The sequence below is a fragment of the Anser cygnoides genome, chromosome 9, assembly GCF_040182565.1.
Source record: "Anser cygnoides isolate HZ-2024a breed goose chromosome 9, Taihu_goose_T2T_genome, whole genome shotgun sequence".
Lineage (NCBI taxonomy): Eukaryota > Metazoa > Chordata > Aves > Anseriformes > Anatidae > Anser > Anser cygnoides.
This window is the reverse complement of record NC_089881.1, coordinates 5,836,842-5,862,116: the sequence shown is the minus strand read 5'-3', so window position 1 is coordinate 5,862,116 and position 25,275 is coordinate 5,836,842. Positions and strand designations below refer to the sequence as shown.

Below are 25,275 nucleotides of genomic sequence, written 5' to 3'. Positions count from 1 at the left end.
CACACTATTAGAAGCTGAAACTTCAGTCACTGAACACTAAGTTCTCAGTACAATGCACAACCTCATTTATCTATCCTCACCTATCCAAAACATTTTGTGACAGACGGTGTCCACACTGTCTGATGTGACCGTTCTCCTGAGCATAGATAACAATAAATTCAGCACATGACACTGTATGCATACTTGTCTTAAAGAAACAGGGCTAGATCTTCAGCCAGCAAAAACTATTTTCAGCAGAGCTTTAGGTGGAACCTGAGGTACTAGCTACATCATTTCTCAGCAACTGAGCCAGGTGCAGCCAATGGCCACTTCCACTTGGCTATTTAAGTATTGACTTACAGAGATGTATTGACAAAAACAGAATTTTTAAGAAAGAATGCCCTTTTCAGGAAATCTAACTCAAGGACTGCTGTCATAGGTACTCTTCAGATTTCATTTTGTTACTATAAGACTTTTTTTTCAGTTTACACTGTAGCACTCCCTTTTATTTTCTTCATCTTCAGCTTCTTTTTATCGCACCTGAGGTTATGATCGTCTGTTCATGTCATTATGCTCAGGAGACTGTATAGAGGCAGGGGTAAAGTTTTTATGCAGGAAGAGAGTTCAGGTCTCTTCTTACAGAACATATCTATTTCTTTCTCCCAAGAACTACAAACTAGAACTAGATAAAAAAGCAGGATTAAGACATTCATCACAGACATGAAGAACAGTGGCCAATAGAGCCACTGCAGACAATGCTACAAACATATCATAATGGAAAAAATACTGAAATATGAGAGAGAGACAGAGAGAGACAGAGAGAGAGACAGAGAGAGAGAACTTGCCCTTAAGCAGCATTTGAAAGTCCTATTTCCAGTTGTGCCATTGGTTTCCTGGGTGGCTGTATGCAAGTTCTTTCACCCCTTTACACTTCTCTATTCCATGGTTTGTGCGTGGTGGAAGCAACACTAAGTTCCCTTGCAAATCGCTTTGAGTTGTATGAAGAACTAAGTCAGGTTAATAGGTAACTGGCAATATCACACTAAAGCAGGCCCTTCTAATCCCAGCTCTTCCCATACCATCATTCCTTCCAAAAAGTCACTTCTAACAGTTGTTTTTTTTTATTGAAAAAAGCAAAGTTTCCAGTGATTACATTTATAATTTTAATAATGTAAGAGCCTTACAGTAAGATACCATACAACCAAGAATTCATTACTTTTCCTTTCACATTTTAATAAAAGTACACTATGAATTATTTAAACTAAATGAAACTTGTCAAGATAAATTAATTTAGTACATGTTGTGATACAGTATATTCTGGCTTTAATTGTGTTTGCTGCTTACTGAGTATAGCAATTCACAAAGTCCAGTAATACATTTTTCCAGCCATTAGAAACAACAACCATGGGAGTGTTGCATCATTTTCATTCCTCAGAGATTTTTTACTTACTTTTTTTATAAAGAGTTGAAGTTAGGTTATTTCATTGAAAAAAAAATCAGCAAAAATACTGAACAGTTCAGGAGATTTCTCATCTACTTCTTCGAATTCCACTCTAGTCAGCAGAACCTAGGAAAAACCCCAGGAAAACCAGTTTTCAGAAGGTGCTGTGAAAAAAAAGAAAAAAAAAAAGTGAGATTTAATTTGGTATTATTTAATTCTTATTAGAACATATAACCAACATACAACCTTAGTGATATGGTTTAGTGGATGACTTGTTAGTGTTAGGTCAGAGGTTGGACTCGGTGATCTTGGAGGTCTCTTCCAACCTAGACTATTCTGTGATTCTGTGAACATCCAAAGAAAGTCAGTAAAAATTTTGCCTCTGACATGAGTGAAGGAGGAGACTCAATCCAGTGCCTAAGCATAGGTTTCTAGTGCCATGTGAGACATCCTGGGGGACTTCACCTGGCTCCAGCTGACAGCCTAGCACTGCTTAAGTTTCCTGTATGTACTGTTCATGTACCTGCCAGCCTTATTGGGAATGCTTGGATGGCTGGGACACCTCATGTAGGTGACTGAATTGAGCCCAAGATATCTCCCATTGGACATCTCAGGTTCACAGTGGCATACAGATACCCTTGTGCGTGATTGTCTACTGACAACCCCAGCCTAATAGATCTGTTAGCATTCCTAACAACTAAATATGTATAAAGGTAAAAATTGTACAAGCAACTTTTCCAAAGCATTTTGCAAGGCAAATTTCTTGAAGAATCAGCTTTCAGAAAAACAGACTCTCTTTTGGTAGTTTTGCACATTCCCAAGAATAACAATTGCTCCTAAGAAAGTAATGAGCAGAAAGTCTTATGAAAAGTCTTATGCCATTATCAGTATGTGAAAGAGATGCAGTGGTTCCTTTTTAACCAAATTGGATACTCCATATTTCTCAAATTTTAATGGAAGTTATAAGTTCTCTGCATGTTTAGAAACCAGACAATCTACTGTTCAATTTGTGCTAGAAATGACAGCTGTATTGAGCTTTCTGGGGAAATTAATCAAGAAAGCAATCTCATTATCAGGGAGGAAGCTCAATTTAGGAAGAGAGATGCAACAGTCTCCCAGAATCAATTAATGCTTGTTATCCAGGACAATGGCATTTGAAACAGCAATAGCACTAGAAAGCTGGAAACATATCAAATTTAAGGCAAGCTCAAGTTTGTTTGAATGAACTCAAAATCAGACGTTTTTCACCAAGAATTTAGTAATAACTTTTGTAATACATGATGTCTTAATTTTAAAATTTGATATTAAAACCATGTTTTTTAAAAAGTCTATAAATGGAAGCCTTTATCATGTTATACAACACCCCTGAATATTCATAAGTGTTAACTTGTGTTTACTTAGAGGTCATTCAGTTCAGGAAGGCTGATTTAGATCTTGGTGCAAGTAGAAACTTCACACCACTTTGGCAGAAAACATAGCATTTAAGCTTCTGTAAGCAGCAGACAGTCTTCTTGAGATTAGGTATATTTAAAGATACCGAACCAGGTTCTCCATTCACGGCAGTTGTCTTTCTGCAGCACCATCCTTCCCCCCCTCATCTGCAAACTGAAACATCTCCACCGTTACTGGAAATGAGAGTAGACCACGTCCTCCTTTCCTCTCTGACCAACTCCAACAGCAGACATCCTCACCCCAAGTAAATGTCAGGTCTAGACCTAATATGCCTGAACATCAGGGCTGAATTATATAGCGGACCAAGCCTATGACCTGGCACAGTTCCTCTACGTTGCCTTCTGTAACTTAGGCAACTTACATACATTTGCATAAGCAAGTCATTGACTATTTCTGTAGAGCTGTTTGCTCCTATTCACAATTTCCCATCTTCTTTCTTTTTGCAGAAAATTTCATCTATGCCTTGAAAGATTTATCCTGCTCTTGCCATCCTTTCAGCACTTGCTGATGACTGGCTGAAAAGCAATAGCCAATACAGAGAAAATTTGCCTTGCATCCCAAGGACAAGATGGACACAGAGACCCTAAAATTGCATCCATTAATCTCTGGGCCTAGAGGAAATGTTCAGAAGTTTTCATCAGTGATAAATAGCTGTAGAGCAAGAATGGAGCGAGGGATATTACCACACACAAATTGAGTATTTTAGGCTGAATTAAAGGGTGGTCAAAACAAGCCCATAAGTCTAGCTGCTAGGAAGGAGAAAGAGGGACAGAAGAACAGGTTTGATTCAGAACAAATGAACCTTCTCAGAATATTGAGAATATTTGGGATGAGCTTTGAAGCAATTACAAGGAAAAACTATATTGGGAAGGTCTAGATTGGTCCCATTCTTCTCAGAACAAACACTAACTGCTTTATTATAACAATCACTTTTAACATTCATATAATACTCATCCTTACGGAAAAATCCCCAAGTTCTGCTCCTGGTTTGGAAAGCAGCATCAGCCCCAGCACATGCTGGTGTATGAGAGGAAATAGAGAAGATAATACCATATCCAATTGATCCTTCAGGGAGATTTGAAGGAGAATGAATGCAGATTTGGAATTAGGCCAGGACACTGGTGCTACTATGCCCGTTCCTACAAAAAGGGCCATTGGACTGTTAACAACCATAAGCAATCAGGCCCCTGGTTTCACATCTCATCAGCAAGAATAGACTACATATTCATTAAACTCACACTTGCTTTTAAAATTTCTTAGCTTCTGTTGGTGGTGGGTTTCATTCTTTTAATTCTTGCACCAACAAAGTGCATCCCTTTACTCTTTATTCCTTTCAAATCTATAGCTGACTCATCTAGCACTACACCAAATTGTAAATGAAGAAATTCTACACTGGCAAAAAGAACAGATATAGCACCTTAACAGATTCTTAATACTAGTAATATCTATGTGCCATTCCTCATGCCACAGGCTTGGGATTTTTTTCCCCCCCCACATAAGATCGCTGAAATCACAAGATTCTTTATTGTTGTTTTTAAAAAAAGGTGGCACACAATAAAACTTAGACTCTTCAATATATGCTGATAAAGAGGAGAAAATGCATAAACAAAGAATTTTTGTTGTTATTTACTTCAGTGTCCTGATAAGCTGCGACAATTTTTACTGTTTTTTAAGGTGTCGCTCAATCTTCTTACTCCATTATTAATGGAGTCATTAATAGTCACAGTATTAAATAGTAAAACCAATTTAGGGGGGCGGGAGAAAATGAACATTTAATTATTAAGTGCTTCAGGAGAGAACATTCTTCTTATCTAGCAATCTAAAAACAAAACACGTGTATTTTCACAGGAAAATATAGGTGAGCAGGTAGCCTGGAGAAAGAAATCCAGCTCTGCCTTAAGCTTCAAAATAGAATATTTGTTCTCTATTCAATATTTTACAAAATAGAGCTGTGCTGAAAACTCAGATCTTCAAAACTGCCTGAAGATTAACTCTGTGGATCTCAATGGCCTTACTGTTTTAGACCTTTCTTCAGAAAGATGTCCACTAAGTTTTCCAACTCTTACAAAGCAGTATTTTCTAAAAGAACACCAATAAGCTCTCCTTCCAGGTATGCTCCAACTGTTCTGGGGAGGAAACCTGCATTTTCCAGTATTCTGCCTGAATGACAACCTTCAGAGAGCATTCTACAGCTTTCTGAAATGCTGTGTTTTTCAAGAGGTTAAATGTTAAATGAAGAGTTAAATGTTCTAAAATTACTTTCTTTTTTCCTCCTCCAATAGCACGCACATCATTGTTGCAGTGTATCTGACAGGCAGATGCACACTAAGCCACTTATTTTGTTCAAGGCACCAAAAAAATCATGAGTTTGTTTTAAAAGCATCGGTGTCAACCAAGTTGGATGGAGACTCTTTAATTATATAACATTACACACACATACAAAAAAAAAAAGTCAAATGAACAACCCTCTTGAAGTAAATTTCCTTGGTTAAGAAAAAGGATTATATCTGCAGTCCCTTAGGCTGCAAATTCCTCAACTGATGCATGTCTGTTCATCCTACTTGGATAACACTCTGAGTTTCCAGACCATGCTACATTTTTCAAAGTTTCAGTCTGTCACCTTCCTTGTTAGCTGTGTAATAGGAATGAAGCATGCAGTAAGCAGTACGTCTACAATCACTGAAGGATGCTATTAAAAAAGCTAGAGAGAAATAGCAGAAAGTAGAATTCAGGTTTCCCAATTAAAAAAAAAAAAAATTAAAGGATGAAATCACTCTGCTGTATTAAATGTGATTATAAAATTATTTACATGCAGTTCAGTGATATTAGCAGTCACACATCCATGCTGTCCACAGGGCTTATACCAAATCAGAGGAGTTATGATAAGGTTAGAGTAATATTGTGATACTGTTTTTAGAGTTAAAGAATCCATCAGTCAGAGCCTTCTGCAAGCAAGAGAGATGGAATTCACACAACCACCATTTTCCTGCACTACTTGGGGGTTCATCTACGTGTAGCTATCCAAAGAACCACAGCCCAAAGCAACATGCATGAGCAGCAGCAAGACAGATCGAGGACAATTCTCTCTTTTCGACTCATATGAAAATTAAGTGGGAAAGTCTATTTGAGACAGCATGTTACACGAGTAACGTGTAAACATAAAAAGTCTCCAGTAAAAGGAGACTCCAAAGGAAAGTCAAAGCTAGGAAAACACCATGTTAGTATAACACCACTGAAAGTACAAAGCCTGTGGAAAATAATGGTAGCAGGATCTTCTTACACTTTTCAGTTACCTTCCTCTTAGTATATACTATACTATGTTGAACACATGTAGATCTCACGGTCTTGGAAGTTAAACAATCATAGGCCCATGCAGTACAGGATACAAGCCACCTGGAAATAGTAGGTATTGCGAGTGCAAACCAAGCTGTCACAGTTGAGCGCTACAGCTCTGAAACTGAGTATGCTGAAAGAGTCCCTCTGGTCTCGTCTATGCTAATTAATACGGGAGTAAGAGGAGATGCTTTCCGCTTATGGTCTCCAGATTCAGAAGAAGCTATCTAATAAGTCAAACCCTGGAACTTTTATTTACATCAGCATAATTCCCAGCACTATCTACAGGGGACAGTTATCTGCCCAAGGAACTAATGCATTAAAGAAACTGTGCCCACACAGCAGGACATTCCTTATTTATGCACACATACACATTCTGGATTTATAGCTAGAGTTACTCCTAGCACATCCCAAGCACAGGGAAAGCAGCATGCATCCAGAGCAGCTTCACAACTGATATATAACGTACTGTAACAAAAACTTTCTGATTGCATCTATGTAAGTGGGCAAGCATTGCAAATCATCTGAAGCAACTTCGCTTGTTATCAACATTTTGAGCTATTTATACTTACACTGATTGTTATCCTGTACTCCTTGCCAAGCAGCATTTCAAGAGCTCTTTAGCCATCCTTCCTCAGCTCTTCAAGAGCTAGGTCAGATGCTGAATATATATAAACAGTCCTTTTGTGCTTGAACTTGAAAGAGAAATCAGTCATCTGTATATGATCTGTGCTACAGCAAAATGTAATTTTTCCCTCTGACAATGTGTTTATGGTTGTTAAGTTATCTTGATTGCCAAGAGAAATCTGTTTTCTGTGAAGGCTTCTACAGTTTAAAGTCTCAACTATTTTACCCCTCCCCCTCCTTCCTTTTTCATCCAATTTACAAACTAAGTTTACTCTGCTAGTTAAAAAAAAATATAAAAAAAATCAGAAAAACAGATTCCTGAAAATTAGAAAATTGAAAATTGTCTGGCACAGTCCTGTACTAAGAGTCCATTTATCTTGTCTTTTCTAAAAATACAGGGTTTTCACATTCTGACAAAGATCCAATTTTCCAGTAATAAAAATCCCCTAGGACTTCTGATACCTGAGACCTTCTCATCTTGGATCCTGACCATGTTACTATGATTAAATTGTCTATTACAGAAAAGATTATCATTACCTGTATTTTGTGTTGTAAGAGGAAAAGAGCATAAAAAACATTTGTATATTAATTGCTGGATAATCTTGCCAAATTGAAGTGAGTTTGCAAACCATACTTTAAATTCAAAGACATTTATCATCTCTTCTTTTGTCACTCTGGTCTGAGAAGAGTACTGGTATAGCACATGCAGTATAGGCATTCTCTATCAAGCAAAGTAATGGAATTAGGCAGGCTATACAGATTTTTAGAGCAGAGCAAGGAGTTAGAGTCTATAATTATCCATAAAGAGGTGCTGTCTGATATAAACATCTCTGTGCAAACTATGTGAAATTTGGCATTGTATGTTACAGATAAGTGTAAAGTCTATGACCTTACCTTGCTTAATCTGCATCTCACAGTGAATAGGTTCTTATTTACATTCTCCACACCCAGTTGCCAACCAGTACTGTTATACATGTGCAACTCTGTCTGCTCCTGGCTTGATGAGGTTTTCCTGGTGACCTCAAGCTTTTGCATTCCAAACGTGAAGACTGCTGACTCCCCAGTGGCTCCAACTCTAGTAGAATTATTATACCAAACTGCTTCATCTTTCATGGTGTTGGAGGATAAAGTGTGTGTGAATAACTGCATGCTTGGAACCATTTCTGAGCACTGAGGAGTTTTGCAGATGGGGCTAGCAGGCTGTTCAAACTCCTTGTGACATTTCCCTTCCTTTTAACCACAACTCTACTCACTAAGCAATATAATCTTCCTTTTACCATGGGGTGTGCTCATATAAAGCCACTTTGTCAGCATGCTGGTGACACCACAATTGAAGAATATATCAGTTCAATCATTCATAAATCAATGTATATATTCTTCCTAAGCTCTAATGTCATTTCATCAATGCACTCCTTATTTTGCAGTTATTGATACTAAATTCCAACATGATTACAGAATCACATTTTTCAGTTTATTACATTTTGAATATTGGAGAGTTTTCCCCTTTATTAAATTACACTATATTAGAAGAGTCTGAAAATCCTCTGATGCATGACCAAGGACATAGTTCCATCTGTTTTGTTTTTCTCATTCATGACATATAGATGATTTTGTTTTAACCAGTACATGTATTTCACTTTAATTCCACTTTATGTCTGTCAGGTTACATCATTTCTGATGTGCAGATACTCTGCTATGGAGCTTTGCAAAACGATTTAAGTCTAAAGTAAAACCAGCTTTTTGCATAGCTCAGGTGTTTGTGAAGTAGATATGAGTCTTTAAGTTACCAGTTTAAATCAAACACATGGCAGAAAGCCATATCAAAATCTGGCAAGACCAGTCTGGCTAAAAATAATTCCCATTTGAAGGTTGTTTGGTAGCCTATATAAAATGAATTTCCTAACAGTTTCTTAGAAATGCAGGTGTTTACACAACCAGAGCTGCTAGCACAATTGGTAGCTTGTCAGCAGCCTTAGCCCAAATGCCAGGTGTTCAATTTTGAACTCAAATACAGTACAGTAGATGAGGAAAAACTCTGTTCTATATCCTAAGTGTTACACAGTGCAAGTTTATTGTTTGTATTGCAGAAGAACTTAAAAGTTGATATAAACAAGAGCAAGACTTCCTGGTGCTAGGTGCTGTACAAGCACATAGGTGCCTAAAACAAAGATGAATCCAAACCTAACTGAAACAACATGCAAGTCTAGTTGTCTTCAGCACTTTCAGGAAATACCTGTGGAAGATGACTCGGATTGCAGTAGGCTGACTCACCTCCTAGTAGTGGCCATCTCTCTCTGTGAAGCACCCACTAAATTAGCATATTTATGTATCACAAAACGGGCAGTCCCTGATCTTGTCTATTTAAAAAGCCTTCTAACCTCCAGTCTTCCACATACAAATAAAAGAGGAAAGAGACCTTAAAATTTTATCAGTCTGCCTCATTAATATCTGAGATGAATCTAGTCTTAAAGCTGTGGAGTTTCACTGACCCAGGCTTCTACACCGGCTCTGGTAATGCTACCAGAGTACCTAATTGGTACAAGAACACTGATTCAAAAGCAGCCTCACAGAAAAAGCAGAATGAAAATGCAGAGGTCCAGGAGGTTTTACTAGAAATATCATGTACATATATACACATAATAAATAATAATAAAAAAAAAATATACTACTTCCTTGTTGACATTCCACTGTACTGATGGCTGTCCAAAGTGTGCTTAAAATAAAACTAAAACAATCACATCTGTGTTGATCAGGGTACTCTGACACTGTGCTTGTAAAACCAGCACCTCCAGAAGAGTGCTGAACAGGGAGCTAAACAACCTTGGGTAACTGAAGACAGAGATTTCATTAGTCAGTGACCCTACCTCATCACACAACAGCAGGTAATCGAGGGGTTTTGTTAATGCTTTGTCACTTACAACATGCAAGTTCAATGTACAGACCAAGAATTGCTTTGCTTTGTTTGGTTTTCAGAAAGATGTAGTTGGGACTGAAACTCAAAGTGGAACTCAGAAAACTGTCAGGTCTCAATCAAGCTTTAAAAGCACATCTTTGTAACAAAGAGCCTCTGCTTCTTACCTGCACAAGGGCTGTTTGGGTGGGAAAGCAGGCAACAGTAAGTGGCCTCCATGCACAGAAATAACGTTATACACAGAACCTAAGCTGAAACAGTGAAATTCTCATTCAGGTAAACATTTATACACCCATGGCCTTTTAGGGAATTCCCTTTCAACAGCATGCATCTTCCATTTACAATGCTGCAGTCACACGTGCGTGTGCCTATGTATATGTAGATTTTTATTTTTCCACTATAATCTTGTAATACTGTAGTCTTCAGTACTGCTGAAGATAGATATTGATGGACCCTTTCGCCTCCCCCCCCAAAGCAGTGATATTAACAAGCAAGATACTTCCACACCTCTCCAGAGATGGTGATTTGGTAGATGAATGGTGATAAGCAGATCCCACACAAACAGAGGAAAGCCTGGACAATGGCATAGGCTAGATTCACGTGCACTTCTATTTCAAAGAATAAATTATAAAACTATAAGTATGTGAGCTCTTAAGTTTAAAGCACATTACATTTTCTCCCAGTTTAAACCAAATTTATATTAAAGCAATTTAAGTCAAGACAAGATTTCTTATTAAGGCAGGAACAAAAATTAAATGGATCTATGACCCCCTTCCTTCTCTGCTCCTTTCAGCACTTTTGCGCTCTTGAATAGATGAGAAATTGCCATCTCCATATCACTGCAAGTCTCCACATTCTCAGGTCAGTTGTGCACACCCAAGTAAGAATCAAGTATTAAAATGAATTATTTAAAAGATTACAGACTACAGATATAAAGATTCAAGGATCTTAACGTTTTATGAGTTTCTAAACCACTTCCACATGCACACCAGAAGAATACCATTGTTTAGACGCCTGTACAAAGATGGCATTGTGATCACTTTTTTTCCTACCAGTATAACAGAGAATAGCTTTTGTTCCACTAGCCCCAATTTTTAAGGCCATTTTTAGAAGTATTTGCTCAGAGATTGTGTTTCCCAGCTGTCCCCTGCAATATGCTTTGCTAATGTCATCAGAGGTTCTTGAAACTTGAATACAAGGTGCAAAAACAGTGAAAAGCAATTTGCTTTGAAGGTAGTTCTCTAAGTCTAAAAGAAGCATGTTTTTGGTTTGTTTGTTTTGGTGTTTCAGTATTTTGTGCATCTCTGCTCAATATTTTTGAGCTCACACATGCATGAGCAACATAAAACCAGCATGAGGGTTATTACATAGTAGACACAGGTGGGTTGCTTTCCTAAAGTACCATTTCCCAATCATTATTCCTTCCTGTAACTCTATAAATAATTAAGAGACTATGCCTGTTTCATGGGAATGACTCTTATCAAGAGCCAACTAGAAAGGCCTCCACAGCTTGCTGCACAACAGAGCATGTGCTACAAACCATATTGCTTTGATTGTCTACGTGTGCATGGAAACGCTTGGCTCAAACATAAAAACAAAGTGGCATGCCTTAAAATTGTAAGTCTTCAGTGCCTCACTTGTAAGCTTGTTTTACAGCTGTAAATTAAGGGGATTTAAAGGCTTTTGTGCAGATGCTAATAAATTCCATTCATAAAATCAGTCTTCCTCTCTCTTACAAAACTTTCCTGTATGCTTTCATATGATACACCTGTTCTCATTATGTGGGTATGTACATTTGTCCTGTGATAAGGTATTCCTCCACAGTAGAATAATTAAATGTCATGTTTCTCTCATTCCTCTTGATTACTCATTTAATCCCTTGTAGCAACAAAACAAATTGCAGCAAATGGGTTGCACACGCTAAGGCATACTTCGGTATTGTGAACAATATCTGACCACAACAAATATAATTATACATATTCCTACTTGTATGGGGATTTGTTAAGTAAGAAATACTACATCCGTAGAGAAAATAAATCTCTCTCCTGATTTTTATGTAACATGCAAGATATCTAACATGCATTAAAAATGGTAAGACAGATACATAAAGCACTGAACACCACACTTGTCGGGCAGATTTGTATATGCTGTTTGGAATGGTTGCACAAACTGGTTTGGAACTGGGACACAGCCTTACAAACAACAATAAAAATTTCCACCAGTTGCAAACATCGGCTTTAGTGTAGTTGCATAAAGCTAATACAGTAGGATGTGCTGCTATATAAGTAAAAGGCAAACAATGAAGGTGATTGACAGAATGAGGTAAACCCCACCCCACCCCCCCTTTTTTTTTTAAGGCAAAAACCACAACACAACAGTTCCTCCTTCTCTACTGTAATATTTCTCTTACGCACAGTTGAAGGCGGCAGTAAGCTCTCTTCTTCCCTTTAGAAAATATTGTTTGGGTTTTAGGATGATCCCAATCTGCCAGAGCTGTGGATTTACCTGGGAAAATGATGACTGTAGTCTGCCCCATTACTGCAAGGCAAGGAGGGCACCCTCACAGCACAGAGCTGTCCCTGGGAGCTCTGCGCTGTGAATACCTCTGCATACATCCATGGAGGGATTTCATGAGAATGTCTTAACACAGAAGGGTTTGTAGTCCATCGCTGGTAGTTGTCAGAAGGATAAGCGGAGGCTTGTCCCACATACTGGATTCTGTACAAGAGCAAGACATCCCAAAGGATAAGGAGATAGAGACAGAGTGGACTGTACTGATTAGATTCTGGTGTTTATATTACCTTCACTAGATTTGAATCTCATTCCCATTCACCCTGTGAGGGGTGTAGGGAGATTAGCCAACCCACAAGCTAGGCACTAACAACGTTAGGTACCGTGAGTATATTTTTCTCCTCCCATGTTCCCTGGACTCATTCTTCTTCACTGTGTCCAGTTTGATTGTTGCAACAAAGATGCACAACAGAGAGATGCGTACAGAACTAAACACTCAAAGCTATGGAAAGGAGATTATACTTTAAACAATCTCTCTGATTAACAGGGCTCTTAAGTCACTATATGCACCCAAAACTTCTGTCAGTACATCGCAATTGATGGAGATGATGGAGACGTCTCTGCAGCCAGCTGAGGTCCCCGGGCCAGCTCAGTTCTCCATATCAGGATCTAGGAATATGGGGATTTTTGCCTTACTACTGGCCTAGACTACAAACCAGCTGCCCACAGTGACTGCTGATTGCAATAGGAAATGTGGGCATGTGCATCACTGTACAAAGGAAAAGTAGGCTGTCTTTGAAGATGCAAAGCCATTAATGAAAGGAGATAAAAGGACACATTGTAAATATGGATACTATTTTTTGAGACAGAGTAATAAATATACACTTAAACAAGAACACAAAAGACATGAGCAGTGCACAAACATTGCACAGGTCGTCTGCACAGGAGTTTGCCCAGAAAAGGGAACTGAGTTTCCATATGCAGTTTTAATTTGGGGTGTTTTAATTGTTGGATGCACTATTTTAGAGGCACAGTTTCAGAAGTTCTAAACACAGAAGGCTCCCCCTGTAATCAGAGGGTTTTTCAATGGCATGGGAGAGATCAACTCTCAATGGAGCATATGATTTTTCAGCCTCGTTAAGAGAAGTCAGATTCTTGAGGCAAGAGGGAACAGTCCTTTCCCAAAATGCAAAAGAAAAGAGAGAAAATAGATGGAGTTTAAACCATGTTTTTATAAATGTTAACATCTTCACATTATCTTTATATTTAACTAAGTGATGCACATTACAGTTTAAAAAAAAAAAACACTATATTTTCAGGAACAGGTAATCAGAAAGACAGCTTTCTATCAGTTTACATCTGCTAATGCCTCAGGACATTCAGACTGGCTAACGCCAGTCAGGCTGGTGTGTGACAAACGTGGACAAATTACAATTTTTCTGATTGGTTTATTTTGTTTAAATTGTATTAAGTGTATAAATAAATAGCTTAATTGTGTTCTATCCAAACACAGTTCTCCTACAAAAGCAAAAATACTGTCAGCCACAGAGCCCGAACTGGTGGGTGTATCTCCATGGAAGCTTCAGTTAAGCCATTGTGATTGTCACTGAGTGGTACCATTATGTCACGTAGCTCTATATATACACACGTATATCTTCCTGCCTCTGAGAACTACTGAGAAATCGGAGCAAGACTCCTGCAACTGTATACAACTGAAAGCCCCAAGAAGAAATATAATTGCTTTGGGATATTATTCCTAACTCTTAAAATTGCAACCATTCTCATTACTTTAATTAAGTGTGGTTTGGGAAACTAGATAGCTCGAGAGATTAGTAATCAGCTACTAGTTTACTTCTAATCCAGGTCAAGGACTCAACAAATGTTATGCTGAGTTATTGCCTTGCCCTAAAATGTGATTCACTCATCATATTTTCCAGCCTAAGTGCTTGGATTCTGAAGATCCTTAGTAGTGCCAGTCCTCCAGCAATCCTGACAGCAAAATCAGCTTCCAGACCACCTTTAAACTCAAATTAAGTGTACACCATCCAACGTGCTGTGGGAAGCAATGAACACATCTTCACTCCCACCTGCAGTCACTCTGTATCCACTGTCTCATCTTTTGGCTGGACAAGATTTCAGCCCCCATAGGTGTAAAAGAGAGGTGGGTTTATAGGCAGATCTGCCATCAGAAGGAAGCTTGACTTAGTTCTATTTATCCATGTCATTGAAATCAAACAACTAGGTACAGTTTTATCTAAGATCTTGAAATATTTTCACTTTACAAGTAACTATCAAGCTCCTGTTCATTTCGTAAACACTAACATCATAATCCCTTCTTTATCTTAAAAGGGACGCATGTTTTCATCCCTTGGCATACTGAAAGGTAACGTTACTGGAGAGTTATTCACCCATTCCCTGGTGATCAAGTCTGTAGCATTCAGAACTTAACTGTGGAGGTGGAATTCTTGCCTTTCAGGGTTTATTTACAGATTTTACCAGAAGAATGTGTAACCTGTGAACTATAATTAGGGATTTCCAGCTGTTACCAGAAAGCCTGGAATACACAGCTTGCAAGCTTTGAACATATTTAAGAATCATCTACTAGCAATCCTAAAATAATATTAGACAACCAAGAATGTAATAACGTGTTTAAAGGTGTATTAGCCCTTCAGCCACTACAATTATAGTGTATAAATATTATAAAATATATATGCAGACCTTTGAGTCCCTGTGACAAATTTATGCACAGTCAAACTTGAGTATCACCAACTCATTATTGTATTTGTCTGGTTTGAATACATGGCAAATCTAGAAAACACCTGTTTTTGGTTTGATTGAATTGAAAATTTTATGGAACCTGGAAGACAAGAGTATTGATCCTTTGTTTAAATATGTAGCTAGAAGAACTGTTGCATAGCAAAGGAAGGGAGCATCTCCATCCATTCCTCCAGGCATTGTATTAGTATCTGTTTTCTAGAAAACTAATCCAGAATGTTTATTGTACCCACATAAAAGTTATTCTGCAAAAAGTTTTACTTAAAAATACAAATTTAGACAGTTGAACATTCTGAAAAGAAATTCAAATCTCTGGAGAGTACCCTGGCAGTTAGCTTTTTTAAAGGCAAATTTCCTTAAAAACCACTGCCACCAAAGAAAGAGAAAAAAAAAAAAACAAACAATATAAAAAAAACATTTAGATCAACAGGATATGCTAATTCTGAGTTATGAGTCATGACCTGCTCCAGCACTAGTTGATAAACCCCTCAGACATACCTTTACCACTCCCCAAACAAAGATCTGGTAAAGGACTTCACACACCCCAAGTTCAGAGACTGGAGTTCTACTGCTCAGTGTTAGTTAATGGGTTTTGCATCTACAGTTCCAGCGAGAGGTCAGATAACTTCTCTGAACTCCTTCCTGTCTAAATGAACTCATGAGTAAGGGAAAAGTGTATCTTCAGAATAAGTGAGAGAAAAACTTAAATAGTTTCAGAATAAACAAGAGAAAAACCTAAACACCATTCTTGTTGAGAGGCACTTCTGAATGGTTTCCATCACATGAAACCATGATAGCTTCATTCCAAAATCCAGCCGCAGCCCTGATTAACATAATTTTTAAGACATGTGCACATATTTTCCCAGTGTAGGCCACTGGAGTTTGAGCCATCCAGTTTATTATTATTTCTCATCTGATTTCTAGTCAATATTTCAAAAGAGACATAAAACAAAAGCAATCAAGAACTCCTTTAAAAAAAAATACAGACACGTAAACTTCTATAAATTTTTTTTTCCTCAGGTTACCAAGTACAGTAATTCAAGCATTGGCTGCCTGCCTAAAACTACAGTTTCCTTAAGTTTTAATTTAAACTTTCATCTATAAAATTGATTGTGCCATTAAAATAAAAGTGACATAGTTACCAACTACTCTCTATAATTAGATACTGTTAGGTTCTTCCTGTTACTTAAAAAACATTCTTCATTTAATATACAGAGAGAGGTAGTGTTGACTAATGAGCAGCTCCATTACTAACTTTTACCAGTTAGTAGTAATAGTTTTATCAGAGCTGCAAACACTTTTGAATAGCCAGATCTTTGTTTTGAGAGCTGAGCCAGAACATTCCAAATACAGTAAAACTCCGGAGCCCATGCGCAATACAGATTCTTTGTTCACCTCCAATAGAGGCTGAAAGAGACAGTCTAGACATAAATGGCCATTTATTCTCATTACTGATACCAAGGAGTATTCTGAAAGAATGTGGAAATTAACGTAGGTATCCTGGCCATATTCCAGCTTGGATAACTACATCCTCTGTACCCTAAACACCCTCTATTTCTCTCTACTCTATAATTTCATTTTAATAAATTACTCATTTCCCCAGTTATAAAACATTGCTTAGTGCTGATGATAAAGAATGACCACCAGGTTCCCCTGTGAGGATGGCTGCAGAACAAGCCTTACCTCCCAAGGGTCAGGCTGGCTGGGGAGACAGCTTCTTACCCACTTGAGTTGCATCTCAGTGAAAACTGCTGAGTAAAGATAAGAACTGAGCCAAAGCAGAGAGATGCGAATTGAAACAACACACTGCACCTTGTTAATCAGGAGAATGTTCAAAACTAAGGGGAGAGTTCACTGCCATATTCAAAACACAGGCTATGTTGGCAGTTTAGGAACCATATGCTCATCAGACCTTCAAAGTCTTTAACTGAGGCTGTGGCTGCAAAGCAGCAAAAGGAGCTCATCTCTTCTCTCTGGTGACAGCAATGGGACCTGAGGCAATGGCATGGAGCTGTGACAGGGGAGGTTCAGGCTGCGTTTTAGGAAATGGTTCTTCACCGAGAGGGTGGTCAGGCACTGAACGGGCACCCCAGGGCAGTGGTTGCAGCACCAGGCCTGCAGCTCAAGGAACATTTGGACAACACTCTCAAACACAGAGTTTGGTTTCTGGGTGGTCCTGTGTGAAGCCAGGAGTTGGACTCAGTGGTCCCTGTGGGTCCCTTCAGCCTGGAACATTCAGTGATTCTAAGAGGTCCCATTGGGCTACATCACGGTCACAGCTTCTCTCCACCCTCTGGCTACTGCTCTCTCACACTTCCCAGCTGAGCTACTTCTCACAGTGCTCGTTTCAGCCAAAATAAATCTGATTAGCACAAACAGCTTAATAACAGATCCTTGCTAACACTAAATCAGTCCATGTTGACTAGAACAGGGTTAGGGAAAATTACACAAGCAGCTCAGCTGGCAGATACCAGAGGTCAGCGTATCCTTTCAGGGTGACAGTCACCTGGAGGCTGGTCTCTTCCAGTTTAGCTGCAGCCAGAGAAGGATATATCCCATCTGCAGTAATGCAAGAGCTTGTCTTTAGCCTAAGACATATAAAGCAGGATGCTCTAGCTTTAAACTGGAAAGAGCCACTCTTTAATCATAAAGCAGAGTTCATATGATTGAATTTATATAGAGATAACCTAGCTATAGATAAGGGCACAGAAATACTGAAACATGAGCCTAGAAGATCAAAGTAGTGCTTGAAAAGATCTGACTTACATCAAACAGAGACCTTTCAAAAATTTAATATCAGTACCTAATTTTTTTTGGTTGAACTGAAGTTTTCTACTCTTGCCGTATTCTATTAACTCTAGAAAAAATACTAGTAAGGAGGGAAGGGAGATGATTGTCAAAGGTGAGCAGCAATGAGGAAAAAAAAAAAAGACAATTTCAACATAAAATGTCCAGTATATGACAGGGATGCAGTGCAATTAGATATTCTGTTCTCTAAACATTTAGCTCATTTTCAGAAAGTGAAGTATGCACCCACTCCTAATCAGTTTTCTGGACCATGCTAACTGAATATTCCTGGCTACAGGATCTTACAGGAGACTGCGCTCCAGAGTGGGGTTGAGAGGTACAAGTGCTAATGGGGTGTCACAAACCAGAGAGGAAAAGAATTGTCACTTTGCTGCTTTTCCTGGCTGGAGTAAGGCTGATCTTTCCCTGCCTCTCCAGCATTTGGCATGCAGCACCAGGCTTCACAGTAATTTGGAGTTACACTTTCAGCTTGTCAAGTGACCAGTGCCTCACATCCACTCAAGTTTTCCACAGCACCCACAGTTTTATTACTCCTAACAAGATGGCACTCCAGGTTTGTCAGCCTTATGCAAGTTCATTTAAACATCAGTTCAAGGCTGGAGACATTGGAAGCTTATCCTAGCAAAAGAAGGTTGAATTCTGAAAGTTGACTGGAAGGAGAAAAAAAAAAAAAGCAAAATAAGGCACCAAACAATGAACAATGAACTTACAAGGATAAATCACTCCCAAGTTCTTCTCCATTAAGCCTACATTTTCCCTTTCGTTCTTCATAAGAAACTCCCAAACTATCCACAAATCTTTAGCCAGCAATAGCTCTGATAATTCACATTTGCCTATACCTTTCCCTCTTGAGCCAGGCTTTTGTCTTTCTTCTTTCAGCACAAGTAAAATATTCAGTGACTGGTGTTGGAACAAATTCAAGGCAAATCAAACATTTGGGGCATCTCTGAAAGGAAGACAGATAAAGGGAGGAGGGGAGTTAACTTTCAAGACTATTAAAAAAAAAACCTTTATGAATCCAGTATCATAGGAAATGTTCACTGGATGCACATCCTGTCTCTGGCTCAGTTTAAGCTCTCCACAGGGACCAAACACAGCACATTAATAATATAGATGACAGAACTGGCATGTAGAGTCTTTGTCTGAACTATATTCCTGACTCTTTTCTGTCAGCCTGGGGACTTGCAACAAGTGGGTTGCTTCATCCATCACTCTCTTACATATCCACTAGGCTAGATCCAGCAGACAAAAAAATCTGCTTCAGATATTTCTCTTAAGCATGACAGTAATATCACAGTTTAAACAAAGATGTTTCTAGCTTTCTCTTCCTGTTGTATGTGCTTTACCTCTGCACCAAATTTCTGTTCTATCAGTCAGAAATAATGTTTCAGCTTCATTGATTTTTTTTTTGTTGTTTTTCTTTATAGCTTTATCCAGTGTACCCAGTTTTGGTTTGCAGTGCCAGTGATCATGACCAAACGGATACTTAATCCAGTCTGTAAACTACAATGGCAGCCAGGTTCCTTTGCCTTTTCTTACTGAAGACACTCTCCATGCTGTCACAGCAAGAAAATTCTCCTATATGAAACCCTAAATGCCTGAAAGTTGCTTCTTAACTTTTGCCCCTGACTTTCTTCCAAGAGCAGCTGAGGGGTTCTACCTACCTACCAATAGACTCTTACCGTCAGAGCAGCTGAGCACCCAGCAACCCTTAATGACTTTACTCTCCCCATACCTAAGGTAAAGCAGTGGCATAATCTTCAGTGTACCAACAGGGTCTCAAGAGCCTGTATGACTCACTCAAAGCATTCACAGGGTCAGTGGTAGAGGCAAGAATTCAGTGTTCCTTTGCAAGCCAGAGCTCATATCTCCTCCAAGACCAGGCAAGGGGAGCTTACTTGCTCCCTCCCTGCCACCCTCCTGCTTCTCCAGTTTTGACAGATAAGAGGGTCATATATTGGCGCATGTCTGGAAACCCTTTATTTTGCGGGCAGGAGGAAGAAATGTCTCTGCCATTGAGGGAGATGTTACCACCAGTTCAGCAGATCTGCAAATACAATAATTTCATGTGATGTGCATCCTTCAGTCCAGCAAAAGGTTTCCCCAGTGACAGACATTCTGGGAACAATGATAGACACCACTTCAGCCTCTCTAGACACCAATTTTCTTTGCCATCAGTTTATCATTTCACAAAGAAATGATTCAAATGTGCAAGAACCTGGTTTTGCATAAAAGGCGCCAGCCTCAACCCTGTCTTAAAAGGAAAGACAACCTTAGAGCTTTGGTTTCCAGGCATTCTAGGTTGTGAAGGCAAATTTTAAAAAAGTCCTGTCACAACCGAGACCATTCACCATTGTACTGAAAAGCATACACAAATACACTTGTATTTGTAGCAGGCTAAGCACTCCCATCAATAGCCCCATAAGCAGTTGTCACACTTGTACTATCCAATTTAGGAGGGAATGTTGGTTTCATCTCAATTATGTACTGTAATCCTTGATTTAATCCCTCCTTTCACGTTTTACTGCAATTTATTCTATTCAAGCTCTGCTGCTAAAGACATTACTGTCCTGTATGGACATCCGCAGTGTGCTTTCTTCTTAGATCACATCAGACAGTTTTCAGGTTGTAATAATTCTTTAGGCAGTTTTTCACCTTTTTTTTTTTTTTTTTTTTAAACAAAAGAAAATTATCCTATGGGCACCACAACTAAGTAAAGGAAGTTTCCTACTCATTTGTGTCCTACATCCTTTAGCAGCTCCTCCTCTCCCCCATGCCTTCTCCATATCACGCCTGCCTTCTTAGTCCCCAGAGCCACATAGTGCTATAAGCTGAAGACATTACAGAGAACTTTTTAAACCAGACTGATTAGCAGTTGATGCTGTCAAACTCAAGTTGCACGCATGATGACTGGCCAGCTGGCTGCTGCTTTTTGGAATGGAGAAAGTGCCAAATTACAATTGTTCCCCTTAAGGGAGGGACACACACTCTGGCCTCTTCTGAACCACCAACATGCACAACATAACACCTTTCAAACTTATATCCCTCTGTCAAATTTGGCTGAAAACATTAATTTTCAAAGCTACTGAGAACTGAAAGAGACAGATTGACAGCATTGTTGCATGTATTTGTCTTGAAAATCTACTGGCTCCTCCTGTAACAGTTCAGCCATTAGTTTCCTTTAGACTCAAGATGAAACAGGTTTAATCACATTCTAATGCAATCACGAGACACAGATTTTAAAAGTGTATAATCGATCAAAGATTATCCAGACTACAGTAAAGTCAGTGGTTACTGGTTTGCCTGGGGGGTACTCCTCACTTCTGTTAGAAGCACAAAAAGCCAGCATTATGCAGAAGCTCCATATTTAGCTTGGATTGAAGTTTAGAAAACTGTCTTGGCTCCAACCATTCCGATGAGTTTGCCGTACTTCCTCACAACCAGACAAGTTATATCCTTGCCTTTGGCCCTCAACACCAACTCCAGTGACAAACACACTCCATTTGTCATTATAATCCTGCCAGAGTAAGCGGGAAGAAAGATTTTTAAAGTAAATCCCTCTTTAAGCTCTACTTAAAAGGTTCAGAATTAGCTCTGAGGTAGCTTTATGCGTCCCTTTTAACTTCTTTTACCTGCTGAAAACATCACTTATGATTAACAGAGAGAAGCAAGCACTCCAAGAAAGGTATCTCTGGCTGTCTTGCAAACTAACTAGCGGAAGCATTCCTAAAGCCTCAGTTATATCTCCCATAAATAATAATGAATAAAAGTCAATCATTACCACAGCAACCTTGACTTGATACAATGCATCCACTACATTCAGATTTTGACAGGCTCTCCAGTGAGGTCTAGGCCATTAATATAGGGTATGATCCAACTGTAGTCTAGAGTAGGTACCTTCTACACATTGCCTTGGTATCCTTTGTCAATGTACCTTCCCATCACACAACTCAATAATGATTTCCAGGAATCGTGGGATAGGTACATAGGAAGTAAAGCAATTATAACTTCAGTATATACCACGATTCGGTTCCACATGGCTCGTTACTCCATGGTAAGTGAAGCAATGAAGGACAATACCGTACTCAACTGCATTTTTATATGAGGTCTTATAACTTTTTTTTTTTTTTAAGAAACATTGAAACATAGGAGTTTAGAGTATTCAGATGACAGCCAACGGCAAATTTATACCTTACTTTTAATTTTCATTGAAAAAAAGTTTTGAAAACCAGTCTAAGAGGGCTTAAATAAAAATTAACAATAAATAAAAGAGTAGCAGCAGTAGGGCCACTTATGATGACAATAATATGATACATTTTGGGATGTCTTAGCACAGATATTGGAATGTACCAATTTCTAATTGTCGCAATATAAAGCTTAACCCCTTCCTATGTACCCCAAGCAAGTTAATTTACCTTTTTTATAATTTTCACAGCATCATCAAAAATTTTATGTTTTGAACTTAGCTGTCAGATTTTCAGATCTAAAGCAGAAACTGCAGTGAAGTAGACAAGCACAAAAGAGTTTTCAGGAAAAAACAGCAGTGATACCAGGACTGTGAGACATCTTGGAGAAAAGGGAAGCCTGACAGCACAAGAAAAGGAAACAAATGAGTATTTGAATCCTAAAACTCAAAAAATGAATAATTTAGTACACTTATACTAAGAAGTGAGAATCTAGTATGCTTTTTCCAGGAAGGAAAGGAAGAAATGTGGAAGAGAGTTAAGAGGTTGGGACACTAATAGATCTGGTGAAGTTTTCTGAGCCTGGGGAAAAAAGAAAAAAGGATCTAAAACTCTTCGCAAATCTAAAAATCTTTGTAAAACTATGTCAGAGAGCAAGGAACTCCCCCAGCCTAGTGAGGCTGTAAACTCTGAGATATCCAGGATTTTGTTGAGGCTTGTAATGTTAGCAAACAGAAAACTTCAGACTGTGCAGACTGTGTCTTTGTACAATTTCCCTGTTAAGCAGAACCTTAACACTGTTGCCATGCCCAGCCATAGCCAAGTACCACTCTGCTTAATCCATTGGTTTTATTCTCCCAAAAGGAATTCCCCATTCCTTGACAGAACACTAATCTTCCATAATCTTACAAGATCAGGTTACCTGTTTATGCCCAGAACTGTCTGTATCCTTATCTTAGCTTTCTTTCATGCCTTCGCCCTTTCTGAAGAAATGCATTGTTTTGTGTCTGAGCAGGGGCTTACGATGTATTTTCTCTTGTGAGTGGTATTGACCCAAAGGCATATAGTCCACCCTTCACTCAAAGCCTGAGCAACTTACAGCATCACGTTAAGAAGTATGGCGATAAAAACTGTCACCTGTGGCCAAAAATAAATAAAATTAAAATTATTATAAAAAAAAAAAAAATCACACAAACTTCAGAAGAGATGAAGATAACCACAACTCCTTATATTAACCTGGAGGAAATTTAAAATTGTAGGAAGTTTTGGAGTGAGTGAAAAGAGCAGAACAGAAAATACAGAGAGAAGTTCCTTGCAGTGGTAATTTCCCTGACTTCTTTACACATACTTTAAGGAAGATGCAGGGTAAAACTGTTTTGAGATCACAGCATTTTGAGGCAATAACGTAGCTCATTTTGTCACTGCTACAGATGGCAGGCTGTAATGAGCCCACGTTAATGACTACCATAGATATTCTATACAGAGATACGTAAGGGAGCACTGTGAGATGTCAGCAATGAAACCAAACTGTAACAGCCTTGGCCTCATTTAAGGTTTTGTTAGAAGAACAAAGCTTCGACCTGGTTTCCTCAAAGGTGGACATAAGACTAGTATATTCAGGCAAACTTGGTTTAATTTTTAAATAAAACAAATGTCGATTTATGGGTTTCCACTCATTTTCTTCCAAATTCATGATAAAACAAAATTTTCAAGAAGTATCACAATCATTTTTGAAAACAAGCAGGCTAAAAGGAAATTAAAAAAATAATAATTTAAAAAATAATTAAAAAAAAATAAAACAAAAGCAGGCATCACAGAAACCAGAGCCCGGAGACACACCTACTTGGATTTCCTTTAGCACTAACAGCAAGATACCATTTTTAGCACACAAAACACCACAGAAACTCCCATGAACATGAGTTTTAGTTGCCTCCTGTCAGTACCCTGATTGCACCAGTACGCCTTGCCTGCCCTGGCTAGCCTCGCCTGGGACCTGCACTGCCACACATTCTGCCCACGCATGAAGGAACATCATTTAAACTCAGCTCTGGATCTGCAGTCCTGGCCCAAGCTACATCACAGATTATATTTGTTTCCATTGCAGCTCCTGAGCTATTGCTCAAAATCCCCAGGCTTACCATGGACCAAACCTCCTGTTCCCTTTCTTTCCCTCGATGGTGGTGAGACTGCCACTATCACCACCCTACACCATTCTTCCAGCTCAGGCCAGAGCTCAAAGCCCAGGTGTGAGCTTAAATGAGGCTGCTGGATACACAAGTGGTTGGGGGTAGACAGAGGTCCCAGGTGAGGCCAGTCAGGATGAGTAAGGCCTATTGGTGCACTTGGGGTCCTGGCATATACAAAAATTGTGAAAGATTGAAAAAATAGTATAAAAAATAATAACAATAATAAAAAATTGCTTTTAGAGTCTTTCTGAAGAGGGTATTTCAAAATGAGAACCTCTAGTCCAGGGAAGATTTAAGAAAAGACAACCCACAGCAGACAGACACTGTGCGGGGACTGGAATTTAGTTTCCTCTTTGAAAAAAGTTGTTCATTTTAAAACAACAGTTCGGTGAGCCATGCTATAGAAATACACCTGGCAGAACAACAGGCAGACAAACTGATACAGACAAAAGGATGTGCAGTTACGCATTTCTGTGCAAAGCTGAGGTTATTATATTTGTAGGTCATGTCAGAACAAAAACTACTTCTAATTCTTCCTGAAGTAGGAGGTGTGTAAAGGCCATACCATCTTGGCCAGTACATCCAAGAGATCTATCATATGGAAAAGCTAAGTGAAATTTAGTTTGATAACTACGCTTTGAGGGATGGAAGTCATTCTGAAGGACAAGAATTTGTCGTATGAAGAACTGGCATTTGGGATTAGTAAATGAAGAGAGATCATTTGAATAAACTACCAGATGGGAAACACACTTGCTATGAAGGTCCCCTTAATTGGCTCCAGCTTGAGACTAATCTGAAAAAATGGGTTTGGACACAGCAACAAACTAACCAAAAAGAATCAATAGTGGTGGCTCAGATAAAGGCCCAGGAAACAGCCAAACAAATCTGATGCAAGGATTATGAGGGTGCTTGGTGTCATAAATTTATAATGGAGAAATTATTGACCTTGTATAATTTCTGCCCAAAGTCATGATAAACTACTAATCATTTACCACAGTCACAGGAGCAAAATTAAAACAGTATGAGAATACAATCTGTCTGAGAAGCTTGGTAACAGCTATGAAAAGG

The 25,275-nt window shown here is 38.7% G+C and overlaps 1 long non-coding RNA gene across 2 annotated transcripts; it reads right to left on the bottom strand.

The window, feature by feature from the left end:
• Nucleotides 1-385: 385 nt before the first annotated feature.
• LOC106036189 (uncharacterized) lies at nucleotides 386-24,409 on the bottom strand. 2 transcript variants are annotated; one of them, XR_007162995.2, is made up of 3 exons: nucleotides 24,160-24,409; nucleotides 12,249-12,461; nucleotides 386-1,584 (listed from the first exon to the last, which is right to left on the bottom strand). It is a non-coding gene; the product is annotated as an uncharacterized lncRNA (long non-coding RNA). The 2 variants fall into 2 exon arrangements; XR_010833588.1 differs by lacking the exons at nucleotides 386-1,584; nucleotides 12,249-12,461 and adding exons at nucleotides 19,984-22,421; nucleotides 22,944-23,158.
• Nucleotides 24,410-25,275: the final 866 nt, after the last annotated feature.